Source organism: Nicotiana tabacum, chromosome 24 (assembly GCF_000715075.1).
Source record: "Nicotiana tabacum cultivar K326 chromosome 24, ASM71507v2, whole genome shotgun sequence".
NCBI lineage: Eukaryota > Viridiplantae > Streptophyta > Magnoliopsida > Solanales > Solanaceae > Nicotiana > Nicotiana tabacum.
Genome location: NC_134103.1, coordinates 84,579,057 through 84,592,216, shown reverse-complemented (window position 1 = coordinate 84,592,216; position 13,160 = coordinate 84,579,057).

Here is a 13,160-nt window from a genome sequence, read left to right as displayed (position 1 = left end):
ATCTAAATTACTAGATTCACACCTACCTGCTTAATTAGAATCAATTGCTTCATGATCCACTATTATTGTTACTTGATTCATATGTGCCTTAATTGAAATTGCTATCTCTTTTATAGCCATGCTATCTTTTCATAAATGCTTATCTTTATTTGGGATTTATATTATTTCACCCTATAATTGTTAAGTCTTAATTGAGGTTATGATTATTTTTCCGCTGCTTATCCTTAATTGAATTGTCGAATATCCATCGTAATTTTCTCAACCTTAAAAGAAGTTTAGATATCCTATATCTTAGTCGGCTTGTTTTATTTGGAATTATTTGATTCGTGTTAGCCTCCCTGTTGTTGAAGTGTATATTGTGGGATCGTTGATACATATTAGTTTTCCCTTTTCTTGAGCTGTTCTCTTTACGCCTAGCATTTTCACTGTGGTTATTCCTTGTGATTTGGTTCTACCGTTTCTTTGTGAATTAAAGTTCTTGAGTTGATTTACTTGTCGTACTTTATATTATTGTCATTGTTGTTGTTGTACTTGTTGTGGTGATGCACGAGATTTTTGCGGTGCGGTTGTTATTATTGTGATGCACGAGGTTTCTTCCGTGCGGTTGTTATTATGGGATTGCACGAGGTTTCTATCGTGCTATTATTACCATTGATATTTGCACATGCGGCGTGACAAGGCGGGATATGTATATATAAATGTGAGTTGCGCATGTGGCGAGACAAGGTATAAATATTATTATGCACGTGTGGTGAGACAAGGCGGGTATTTATGTTACTATTGCACACGTGGCGAAATAAGGTAGGCTGTGTCTGGGATTGATTGTGATGATTTATGGCATGGGGGCATTCTTGTTGTTGATATTTGTGAAGTGGTATACATATCTGTATGAGCTTTATCTTGTGAAGGCTGTGAGAAAGTATTCTACGTGTTGTCCGTTCTTTTTGCTTATGCTTATTTGCTTATATGGACTATGGTAGGACACTTGCACAAGCATGCACGTAGTTAAGCACTCTTATCGGATAAGAGGTGTTCTTGATATTGTTGAGCATAGATGCTCACCCTTGTTTACTTGCCTTCTATGTGAGAATGACTCTATTGGCACGTGAGTCTTCAGTGTGGTTATGAGATGTTATGATGGCACGAGATGCCAAGTATTAGAGTTCAGGTATTGAGACCCCTGAGTTGTGATATGTCTGAGGTTCGGTACCTTGTGGAGTTATTGACTGAAACCTGATGTAAAAGCGATTGTAGTTGCTGAGTTATTTCTTGTTCTTACTGTATTTGTGATTTTCGATTTTAGGTTGTGTTTCATTCACTTTTCTGTGTCATTTTCATGATATTTCGCTGATACTTGTTGTTTTCTTCCTTATTGCCATTACTGTACCGTGAGCCATATTACATAGTCTTTATGTAGACATCATACTTCTATGGTTCATGTACTTATATCTGTTCAGTTTATTAGACCAGTGGGTGTCTTGACTGTTCCTCGTTACTACTCCACCGAGGTTAGTCTTGATACTTACTGGGCACCGTTGTGGTATGCTCATGCTACTCTTCTGCACATTTTTGTGCAGATCCAGGTACTTGTTCGTTAGCTAGCTGTGTGGACTGTTGCTGTGGAGACTCGGGATAAACCTGTTGCTGCATTCGCAGGCTTCAGAGTCACCTTCGACTTTTTGTTTTGCACCGTTTATTCTTATTTCTGGACAATTATATTTAGAAGTTTTCTAGCAAACACTCTGTAGAGCTTATGACTTGTACTACCAGTTTTGGGAATTTTAAGAGATTATATTTTAATAATATTATTTTAATTAATGTTAGGCTTACCTAGTCCCTAAGACTAGGTGCCATCACGATACCAAACGGAGGAAAATATGGGTCGTGACACTTTCCTTGTTAATAGTTGCTGAATTTTCTGGTTTAGTTTGTCGGTATTTCTGGGTGATTTTCTCGGGTTGCAAAGTGTTGTTTGTTGCTTTTTTCTGCTGTCATTGTTGCTGGACTTCATTTCATACCATTTTATTTTGATTCCTTTGCAATGTAGGTAAGCCTCAAACCTGTGTAATGTTGTTGTTTTTTTTTAATATTAATAAATATGACATATATTTTTAGCATGTTCTAGTGTTGTTTAGTTAAAAAAAAAGTAGACGAATACTGATTAATTGTTCTCGTGGATATGTCTTATGTCTCAAACAGATTTATGTGCTAAAATATTGGATATTTGGTTCATTTTTATTTTCTTAAGTTAAGTTTTGACGTTGGAAAAAGAATAGTTCAAAGATTCTACTTTATTGTTAGCAAGTTAAACTGGTTTTTTTTTCTCTTTGTAAATATTAGATTTGTAGTCGGTTTTTTTAATCTATAATTATCCGGTGCTTGTTTGTATTTTGAAGTTGAGCTTGATCATTGAGAGTGAAAAAGTATAGTTTTCCATGGCTCAGTTTGTTATTTGGTTTTCATGTACTACGTTTGTTTTTCTTTAATGATTAAGTAAGTATCCATAGTCATATTAAATGGCTAAAGTTTTTAGTATCCAGGCAGGTTGCCTTTTGAAAATGATACATTAATTGTTGCCATCATTTTTATTTTTAAAAAAATAAAAAATCTAAGGTCGTGTGTGTTTAGTTCATTAAGAACATAATCCCTTAAGTTTGTGTTCAAGTTAAAAAAAATATTCATGGTGCATATGTCATTAGATCGTTGGTTTGTTTGCTATAAATAAATAAATTAACTAATTAAATACTTTTCTTTTGCCATGAATACTAGCATCAATTTAAGCTCCTGAAATTTTCTTCCTCGGTTGTGAAAAGTTAAATTAGTTGGGCCGTTTGCTCGGCCCAAGTGTTGTTCCAAGACCATGAGTAATTAACTCAAAAATACCAATAGATTCACAAATGGGCCAGTAACCCATGAGTCAAGAGAGTGACCTAATGCCATTACAATAGCCAAAACTCTAAAGTAGCCCGTTCTTGAAATTAATAAAAGCTGACCCAAATTTTTAAATACCTTGGTTGTTTGCATAATTAATTTTCAATAAAAATATAGATTCCTTCTTTTTAAATTTTAAATAACCTAATCACTTTTAATAATTAATTTAAATGCTAGGCAACTTAATGCGTACTTTAATTATTTTTTTTATTATTCACGGACTCGCTTACGTAGCGTGATTTTTAACATTCAATAAATTAATCGAATAATCTCATACCTTATCCAATAGGTTTAGTTAATTTATAGTTTAATTATTTCTGATAATCGCGGATTCACTTGCATAGCGCGATAGTAACTTTTAATAAATTTCAAAAAAATAAAATAAAAATTAATTTCCTCAAATGTAGTAATTTACCCAAAAGTCATAGCGTGCTAATAATCCTTGTCATGACTGCGCATTCGCTTGCATAGTGTGGTTACGATATCACGTTATTTAATTCATTCTTTATCAATTATAATAAAGCAAGTATTAAAAGCGGATAGGTAAAACATGAAAATCATATAAATCACAGTTTGTACAAAATTAATTCAAGCCAAGTTTTAAGTCAATAAAGCGACCGTGCTACAATCACGGGACTCGGGGAATGCCTTACACCTTCTCCCCGGTCAACAAAATTTCTTACCTGAACTTTATTTTCGCACACCAATAATAATAGAGTCATACCTTCCTTTGACTAGGGATTCAAATAAAATATGACTTGGAACACCCAAAAAATCAATTCCAAGTGGCGACTCTGAACAATAAAATAATTCCTACTCAAGTTTGTCACTTTAATTGGAAAAACTCTTTGACCTACAATCAACACATATTATCTTTTTGGGGGTAGAAAAAGGGTGTGACAGCTATGGCGACTCTGCTGGGGAGTCTCAAGAATTCGAGCTTGTACATTTACTTTATTTGGCTTTATTAATTTTTGTATATACTGTGATTTATTTGGGCCTATTGTGCTATTTGTTCGCTTTTTACCGCTTTGATATTGTTGAACTGTACATATAAATTGTATCCTCTCTCGCATCCCTCTGAGTCTTCTGATAATTAGTTATGTTGTGTTTTCCTACCAGCATCACAAAATTTATATCTTGAGATAAAGCCAGTTAGCCTACCATCTTCTGGTGAAGGATTTAGTCACACATGTTTAGGCGGGAGAGCCGTTAGCTAGCCAGTGCTGTTCTACTACTGGTGACGCTTGACGCTCCTCGGCTCGGGTTGTCCGCCCGGGTAAGTCAGGTCTAGATACTATCTCCTTTAGGATTTACAAACTTAGAAGAACAAGCCACAAGCAATGAATATCCCTAGTAGGCTACGCTTTATTTGCATCATGTGCATTTGACTTAGTAGCGCTCGACACAGGCGCCGAGTTCTGTCTTAGGACAGGCCTTGTTGAGACCATTATGTCATGTTATGTGCTACTTGTTGCATTATTTGGGAGGCTTGCATGTCGACCGACTTTAGCATAAATCAGTTGAACGAACAGAGAAAAAATGATGTGGTCTAGTGCATATGGTTTTTAAAGATTAATTTTTAAAAAATAAAATAATAACATAGTCAATTTTAACCGAACTACGCTGGTCTGATTCTCACCGAATGTGAGATACGTAGGTAAACCTCATCGGTTCCGGCCCCAATTTTCAAAAAAATAAAATTCAAAAATATTTTCCTTTTCCTTAATTCCCTCTTTACAATTCTTTCCTTAGAAAATCCAAAAAAAAAAAATACTAAATCCAAAAATATTTTTTTTATAGTCCCACAGTTTAGCTTTTATTTATTTATTTATTTATTTATTTTTATTCTTTTATAGAGTCAAAACCCAAGAAATCGTAATTTTTGTGTGTCAATAATATGTTTGATCAAAGCCTAACCCTGTGTCTGGGCAGGTAGGTATATCATGAGTGGGAAAAGAGGTAAGTCTGAAAAGAGGCCCAGATTAGAAGGGATAACAAATTTTCTGATTGTCGATCAGATACCACAGTTGTTGTGGGATTGGTGGAGAGACTTTAAGGAATATGAGCGAAACCAGATAAAGAAATACTTGGGACATTTGGTTCACATGATTACGATCAAGCCCAGTAGGGATGTGATCGAAGCTTTGATTCCGACTGGGATCCTGAAAACAATGTGTTCTGTTTTATCGACTGTGAAATGACTCCGACCTTAGAGGAAATTGCCCATTTTCAGGGGTAGGGCCGCAATATTCACCGCCAAAGGCCCATAGTACCAAAAAATGTGAATGAGTGTAGGTTTCTGAAGCTCTTGAACATAAATTATGGACAATATGAAGATTTAGGAGGCAAGTGGGTCAAGTTGGATTTTTTGTTTCAGTTGTATGGCCTAGAATGCAATTTCAAAAGGAATGGGGGAAAATTGAGTTCAAAGGAAGATAAGGAAACATGGAAGGTACATAGAAGGTTTGCATTTATGGTTACTTTTTTGGGGCGTGTAGTTTTTCCGGAAAGGGAGGGACGTATTGACATTCGCTTGACAGGTGTAGTTGAGGCTCTAACCTCATAAGGGGATGATTATACTTTGGTCCCTATGATTCTTTCTTGTATTTTTCGTGCTTTAACTAAATGTAAAATGGGCGCGCGAAACTTTGATGGTTGCAACATTTTGTTACAGATATGGTTTTGGAGCATTTCTATCGTCATCCTATGATCACTAATTTTAGTGAGTTATGGCCCAATCATACTTATGATCACCAGAAAAGAATTGACGAATGTGACTTACCAGAGGAGATTGACGCCTGGAAAGAACTATTTCTTACTCTGTCTGCCAAACGAATCACTTGGAACTACGATTGGTTCTCCTCTAAAGAGGTCATTTGTGAGTCTTCATACCATTCTTATTTGGTACTCATAGGATTGGATGGTGTTCAGGCCTATGCTCCACTTCGGTTAATGCGCCAATTTGCATGACTACAGGAGGTTCCACCAATACGAGATATGAGCAAGTTCTGTTATAATTTTGGTAAAGATCAACCTCATGATGAAGAAGAAATTATGAAAATTTGGTATGCAAGTAAAGTCTCGGAGTTGAATGATATGGTAGAAGATCGAGATCATGGAGAGGTGATCCCTGAATATATTACCTGGTTTCATGACCCTTCGTCGCTTAGAGATAGGCTTGAAGGGTCCAACAGGAGGAGAAATGATCAAAGAGCTATAGAAAGGCTAAAAGAGGAATTGGAGCGTTCTCGGATGACCATATCCAAACAACAAGCCCAACTACAAGCTGAAGTCGCCCAGGTTCGTTTAAATATTGAGAAATATTATCAATCGGCCTTACGGGGCATGGAGAAATATCTAAAGCATGCTAAAAATAAGACGGCCCGCTTAGAAGAAGAATTGGCAAGCACTATTGTTTTAGTCAGAAGAGTTGAGACAAATAAAAATGCTGAAATGCATAAGCTGCAAGAAGACTTGAGTATCATTGAAGAGGATGCGCACCAACAACAATTGGAGTTTGATCAGCAGAGAGAGCAGTTTGAAAGAGAAAGGGCCCATTGGATACGCTCAAAGGGTCAGTTTCATGCACAATTGGAAGAAATAAAAAGGCATAAGGGAGGTCATCAACATGCAGATTTTGAGGTAGAGCGACGTCAATGGATGATTAAGAGATCTGTGCTAAACCACCTTATTGAAGAATCCGAGGGACGTAAGACTCGGATGGGTAACACCCTCAACACTACCCAGATATGGTTGCAGAATTATCACGTGAATATGGGGCAAGCCAGAGAGCAAGTACTTCAATTGGCAGAGAAAGCAGCATATATTCATGACGATCATCGTCATCTAAACAATGAGAAAGTTGGTCAATAGGCACGTGCCCTCATTCCACAATTGCCGGCAGTGTTTCGGAATTTGTACGAGATGTTGGGGGGAAAGTGGAGGCCAAGGGATGCAGACCATTGATGATATCAGTTCAAGCAAGAATGCCATTGAAGATTTAGTGCGGTCAATTAGTTTTAGTTTCATTTTTCATTTGTCACATTTTTAATTTTATATTTGTCTCATTTTCAGTCATACATATGTCTTTAGAGTCAATTTGAATAATAATAATTAAAAAAAATTCAAAATTGTTATTATTTCCTCTTGAACTACATAATGATCTGATTCATGCGGCGATATGATACGTAGGCAACCCGCAAAAGGTTCGATCAAAATATTTTTTAATGATTCTAAGATGAGGGATCAAAATGAGGCATGAGTGAAAAGAAAAAATGAGAGAAGAAGATAAGAGCGTCAATAAGAAGCAACCTCATAAGCCTGAATGAAACATGAAGCCTCCAAAAGCATGTTAGAAATAGTGACAGTGATTCATATCTATAAAATGCTTAACCCTAACACATTTGTTGTCTCTTATATAGTAAGCTTAAGGTGGTTGGTTTGTGGTGAAACTGGCAACACATCATTACTTCACCAGATCTAAGCGAACAATAGTAATGGCCAACAATAATGAGATCGAGCTGATCAGTGACGACTCCCAGGGTCAGTCAGTTGAACAAGAGTCGAAGGAAATAAGAACATTGAGATAGCAATTGTGTGATGTATATCAAGCTTGGGTGTCTAGTCAGCCTCCACCCCGGGGTCCCTCAGAGGGAACTTCCACCGTACCCCTGGCTACTCAACCACCGCTCCATGCAACGAGCGACCACATTCTACCACCAGGGTATATGCCAAACTACAACCTCCACGTTGCTCCTGGTACCTCTAATGCGCGACCTCCAGTCGCACCGGTCAGGAACACTCCTCTAGTCGTGTCTGGCGCACCGGTATACACAATCCTGTCTCCACCTCCTGTGACGAGGCCAATCAACGAACCACCATCTCAAGCTTATGATGGCCAATACTACTCTCCAAATATGGCTTTCGGGGTCTCGGCTCCATATAATCAGACTCCTCAGTACGAGTCATCGGTGGAAAATGAAAAGCCTGCCAAGACGGTTGAGCCGGATGAGATGGCCAGGAAAATGAAAAGTCTTGAACGGAACATACAGGGACTAGAAGGTCACAAAAGTGTTTTGTTCAGTGATTTATGCATGTTCCCTTGCATCCATTTGCCACCAGGGTTCAAGACCCCAAAATTTGAGAAGTATGATGGACACGATGATCCTATCACCCATTTGAAAAGGTACTGCAACCAACTGAGGGATGCAAGTGGAAAATAAGAATTGTTGATGGCTTATTTTGGGGAAAGTCTTGCGGGAGTAGCCTCCAAATGGTTCATTGACCAAGATATCTCTCACTGGCATATTTGGGACGACATGGCCCAGGCCTTCGTCAAACAATTTCAATACAACATTGATATTGCGCCGGATCACAATTCCCTATCCAATATGAAGAAAAAGCCGACTGAAAGCTTTAGGGAGTATGGAATCAAGTGGAGGGAGCAAGCGGCTAAAGTTAAGCCACACATGGATAATCACGAGTTGATCACTGTTTTTCTGGAGGCCCAAGAGCCTGATTACTTTCAGAACATGATGTCCGCTATGTGTAGACCTTTTGCGGAAGCAATTAAAATAGGAGAAATTGTCGAAAATGGGCTCAAGACTGGCAGAATTGTAAGTCAAGCTGCTCTCAAAGCCACCACCCAAGCTATCCAAAATGGGTCGTGAATTTTGGCAAATAGAAAGAAGAGAGATGAAGGGACCATGATGACTTCGGGATCCAGGGAAGTTCAAAGAGGGGCATCGCACCCTTATATGCAAGTTCAGCAGGGGCAATCCAGCTACCCTCAACATTACTATCCCCCGCCAATTCCTGAGTACTCTGTGGGACCGCCACAATATACAGTGTTTAATGCTCAATCCTATGCTCGTCCTCCCAATCAACATGTACGGGCACCCGCTCCAAGATTTCCCCGACCTCAGCAGCAAAATTTTCGGGCACCCCACAATGCTCGTCTTAGGTAGGATTATGGTCGAGAGCAGAGGCCGGTGGAAACATTTACTCCATTGGGTGAATCATACTCTGGTCTGTTCCAGAAGTTAAAGCAGATGGGCGTGATTCCCATCGCTCCTCACCATATGCATCCTGATTCACATGGATTTCAAGCAAATATTAGATGTGAATATTATTCAGGTGCTCCGGGGCATAACACTGATGACTGTTGGATCCTGAAAAGAGCCATAGAAAGACTCATTGCTGAAAAATTAATTGTAGTCACGAATGGCGAGGACCCTCCTAATTTGACCAATAACCCTTTACCGGTACACAATGATGTTCATTTTGTGGGAATGATTGGCCGATATCATGAATACAAGCCGGTTGGTTAAGCAAAAATGACAATGGGAACGATTCAAGAGGAAACCAAACTGGAAGTAACTCCAATTTGAGATGCGCCGTTGATTGTGAAAGGCACCCAGAGTTAAGAGAGGGCAATTTTATTCGTTCCAAAAATCTCGAGGTTGGAAGTTCGCTCCAATATTCCAAGCCCAAAGTCATATGTCCTTGGAGGTCACCCCATCACAAAGCAGAATCAGGGTGGTACGACGGGTATAACAGAGCTGATCATAATCAAGCCTGCCACACAATCCCGTGTAACCAATATGTAAACCATCCTTTGGAACTACAACAAAAATGTAGTAACCTACAAAGGCAAGGAAATCATAGAAGAAGTGGGGGAAACTGGAGGTTTGACTCGATCAGGGAGGTGTTACTCTCCAGAAGAGTTAAGGAAGGCTAAGCAAATCAGAGAAGGCCAAATGCCAATAAAGAAATCGGTCACTGAAGAAGAGGCAGAGGAGTTTTTGAAAAAAGATGAAAGTTCAGGATTACTCAATCATTGACCAGCTGAGAAAGACTCCTGCCCAAATCTCTCTGTTATCTCTGCTCATACACTCAGAAGAGCATGCCCGTGTACTAATCAAAATCCTGAACGAGGCACATGTCTTAGAGAAGACCACCGTGAATCAGTTAGAGAAGATGGCTAATAGATTTTTTGAGGTGAACAGAATTTCCTTTACTGATGATGAACTTCCTGAGGAGGGAGCCGGTCACAATAGGGCTTTGCACCTGATTGTCAAATGTGAGGGGTATTATGTGAAGTGAGTCATGGTTGATGGAGTCCCGAGTATAGATATATGCCCTCTATCTACCTTGCAAAGCGTGAAGATCAATACAGGCATAATCCGACCCAACAATGTTCACATCTGGGCTTTTGATGGCTCAACAAGAGATACCATTGGGGAGATCAACCTCACCATGATGATTAGGCCTGTCGATTTTGAAATTGTCTTCCAAGTAGTGGACATGGAAACTTCTTATAACTTTCTTCTTGGAAGGCCATGGATCCATATGGCCCGAGCTGTGCCATCCACCTTGCATCAGATGCTCAAATTCGAGCACGACAGGCAAGAAATTATTGTTCACGGAGAAGACGAGTCATACATTTATAAAGACCCGTTAATCCCATGTATTGAGGCCAATGAAGGATGTGAGTCTATTGTCTATCAGGCTTTCAAAGTGGTTGCTATGGACCATGTTGAGGAAGGAAAGCCCATTTTGCATCCTCGTCTTTCCGCCACATCTGTAATGGTGGCTGCACTTATGATGAGACAAGGTTATGAGCCAGGAAAAGGCTTGGGGGCATCATTGCAAGGAATTTCAGAACCCATTTCTCCGTTCAGTAACATGGGTACTTTTGATTTAGGCTTCAGGCCAACACAAGCAACAAAAGCAGAAGCCAAGCACCGCAAAAAGCATGAGTGGGTCTTGCAGCAACCTATCCCTCACAGTTTCTACACTTTTGTCAAGCCATGACTCAAAGAGGGTCAAAATTCCTCAGCGCATGCAAACATTGATGAAATTTGCCATGACCTCAGCTAGATATTTTCTGAAGTGAATATGATCCAAGCTATTGAAGGCACTAGTCGTGCTGATATGCAACTAATTTGCCCGGACACCATGCTCAACAACCGGGAAGCAACTCCTCTCCCCACAAGGAAGGAGTCTTGGTAGTTTGCTTTTGCAGCTTCTTTCTTTTGTACTTTCGGTTACTTTCAGGGTTGTAATCCAAATATCTTAGTATGATTATTTAATTTGATGTTAACCCTTCTATCCTTTCAAATTCAATGAAATGCAGTTCAGTTTCGTATTAAGTTTTGTATATTTTCATTTTCCTAATTCCTGCCATTTTATTTCCATTTCAGTTTTGTTAATGCCGGCTTTAATAACATGACATGCATGCATAATTCACGCCCAAATCTTAAAAAGCTGTCTAATTTCGAAATAATGTATCAAGAGATCGAATATGATGAAGATAAGGTTTTTGAGGAAATAAAAAGAGAGTTGAAACAATTTGAAAATAAGCCTAGGCCCAACCTTAATGAAACTGTGCCAATTAATATCGGAGGTCATGAAGAAGTCAGAGAAACAAAGATAAGCATTCATACTGAACAAAAAACTAGAGATGCCTTGATTCAACTTTTATTTGAGTGCAGAGATGTGTTTGCTTGGTCTTATGATGATATGCCGGGTTTAAGCGCCTATTTAGTGGTTCATAAGCTTCCCACGTATCCTGATTTTCCACCAGTCCAACAGAAGCAACGAAAATTTAAAACGGACATGACTGATAAAATGAAAGATGAAATAATAAAGCAATTGAGCGCCAACGTAGTCAGAGCCATACGATACACCACCTGGGTGGAAAATGTTGTGCTTGTGCCAAAGAAGGACGGAAAAACTAGAGTCTGTGTTGACTACAGGGACCTGAACAAAGCAAGCCCAAAGGATAATTTTCCTTTACCAAACATCCAATACTTGTAGATAATTGCGCTAAGCATGAGATACAATCTTTTGTGGATTGCTATGCCAGATACCACCAAATTCTAATAGATGAGGGTGATGCAGAAAAGACCGCTTTCACCACTCCGTAGGGTACCTATTGTTACAGGGTCATGCCATTCGGTTTAAAGAATGCAGGGGCAACTTACATGAGGGCCATGACCACCACTTTTCACGACATGATGCATAAAGAGATTGAAGTATATGTCGATGATGTCATCATAAAATCAAAGACATAGGCTGATCACGTGCATGATTTGAAAAAGTTCTTCGAACGGCTTCGAAGGTATGACCTTAAGCTCAATCCAACCAAGTGCATTTGGGGTTCCATCTGGGAAACTCCTCGGTTTTATAGTCAGTCGGAGATGCATCAAATTGGATCCATCTAAGATAAAGTCCATTCGAGATCTGCCACCCCCCGAAGAACAAAAAAGAAGTCATGAGTTTGCTCGGGAGGTTGAACTACATTAGTAGGTTCATTGCCCAGCTCACATCCACGTGCGAGCCCATCTTTAAGTTACTGAAAAAGGATGCTGCTATCAAGTGGACGGACGATTGCCAAAATGCCTTTGACAGGATCAAAGATTATCTGTCAAAACCCAATGTACTGGTCCCACCTGAACCTGGTAGGCCTTTATTTTTATATCTATTAGTGATGGATAATTCCTTTGGATACGTTCTGGGGCAATATGATGCAACATGCAAAAAGAAACAAGCAATATATTATTTGAGCAAGAAGTTCACCAATTATGAGGTTAAGTACACCCTCTTAGAAAGGACATGTTGTGCCTTGAGTTGGGTCGCTCAGAAGTTGAGACATTATCTTTTGGCCTATACTACTTACCTCATATCCAGAATGGATCCTCTGAAGTATATCTTCCAAAAGCCAATGCCCACTGGCAGGCTCGCAAAATGGCAAATCCTGCTCACAGAGTTTGACATCGTCTATGTCACTCGCAGCACGATAAAAGTGCAGGCTTTGACCGATCATTTGGCAGAGAATCCAATTGATGATGAGTACAGGACACTTACCACATACTTCCCAGACGAAGAGGTCAACTCAATAGAGGAAGTAGTTCTAGATGACAACCCTGTATGGAAAATGTATTTTGATGGAGCTCTCAATATCAAAGGAGTTGGGATCGGGGCAATCCTCATCTCACCTATTGGATAGTATTACCCTGCAACGGCCCGACTTCGATTCTTATGTACCAATAATACGACAAAATACGAAGCCTGTATCATGGGTTTGAAAATGTCCATCGATCTGGATGTGCATGAACTATTAGTTATGGGAGATTCTAACTTGCTTATCCGGCAAGCCCAAGGTGAATGGGAGACTCGAGACATCAAGCTTATTCCATACAAACAATGTGTACAAGATTTGA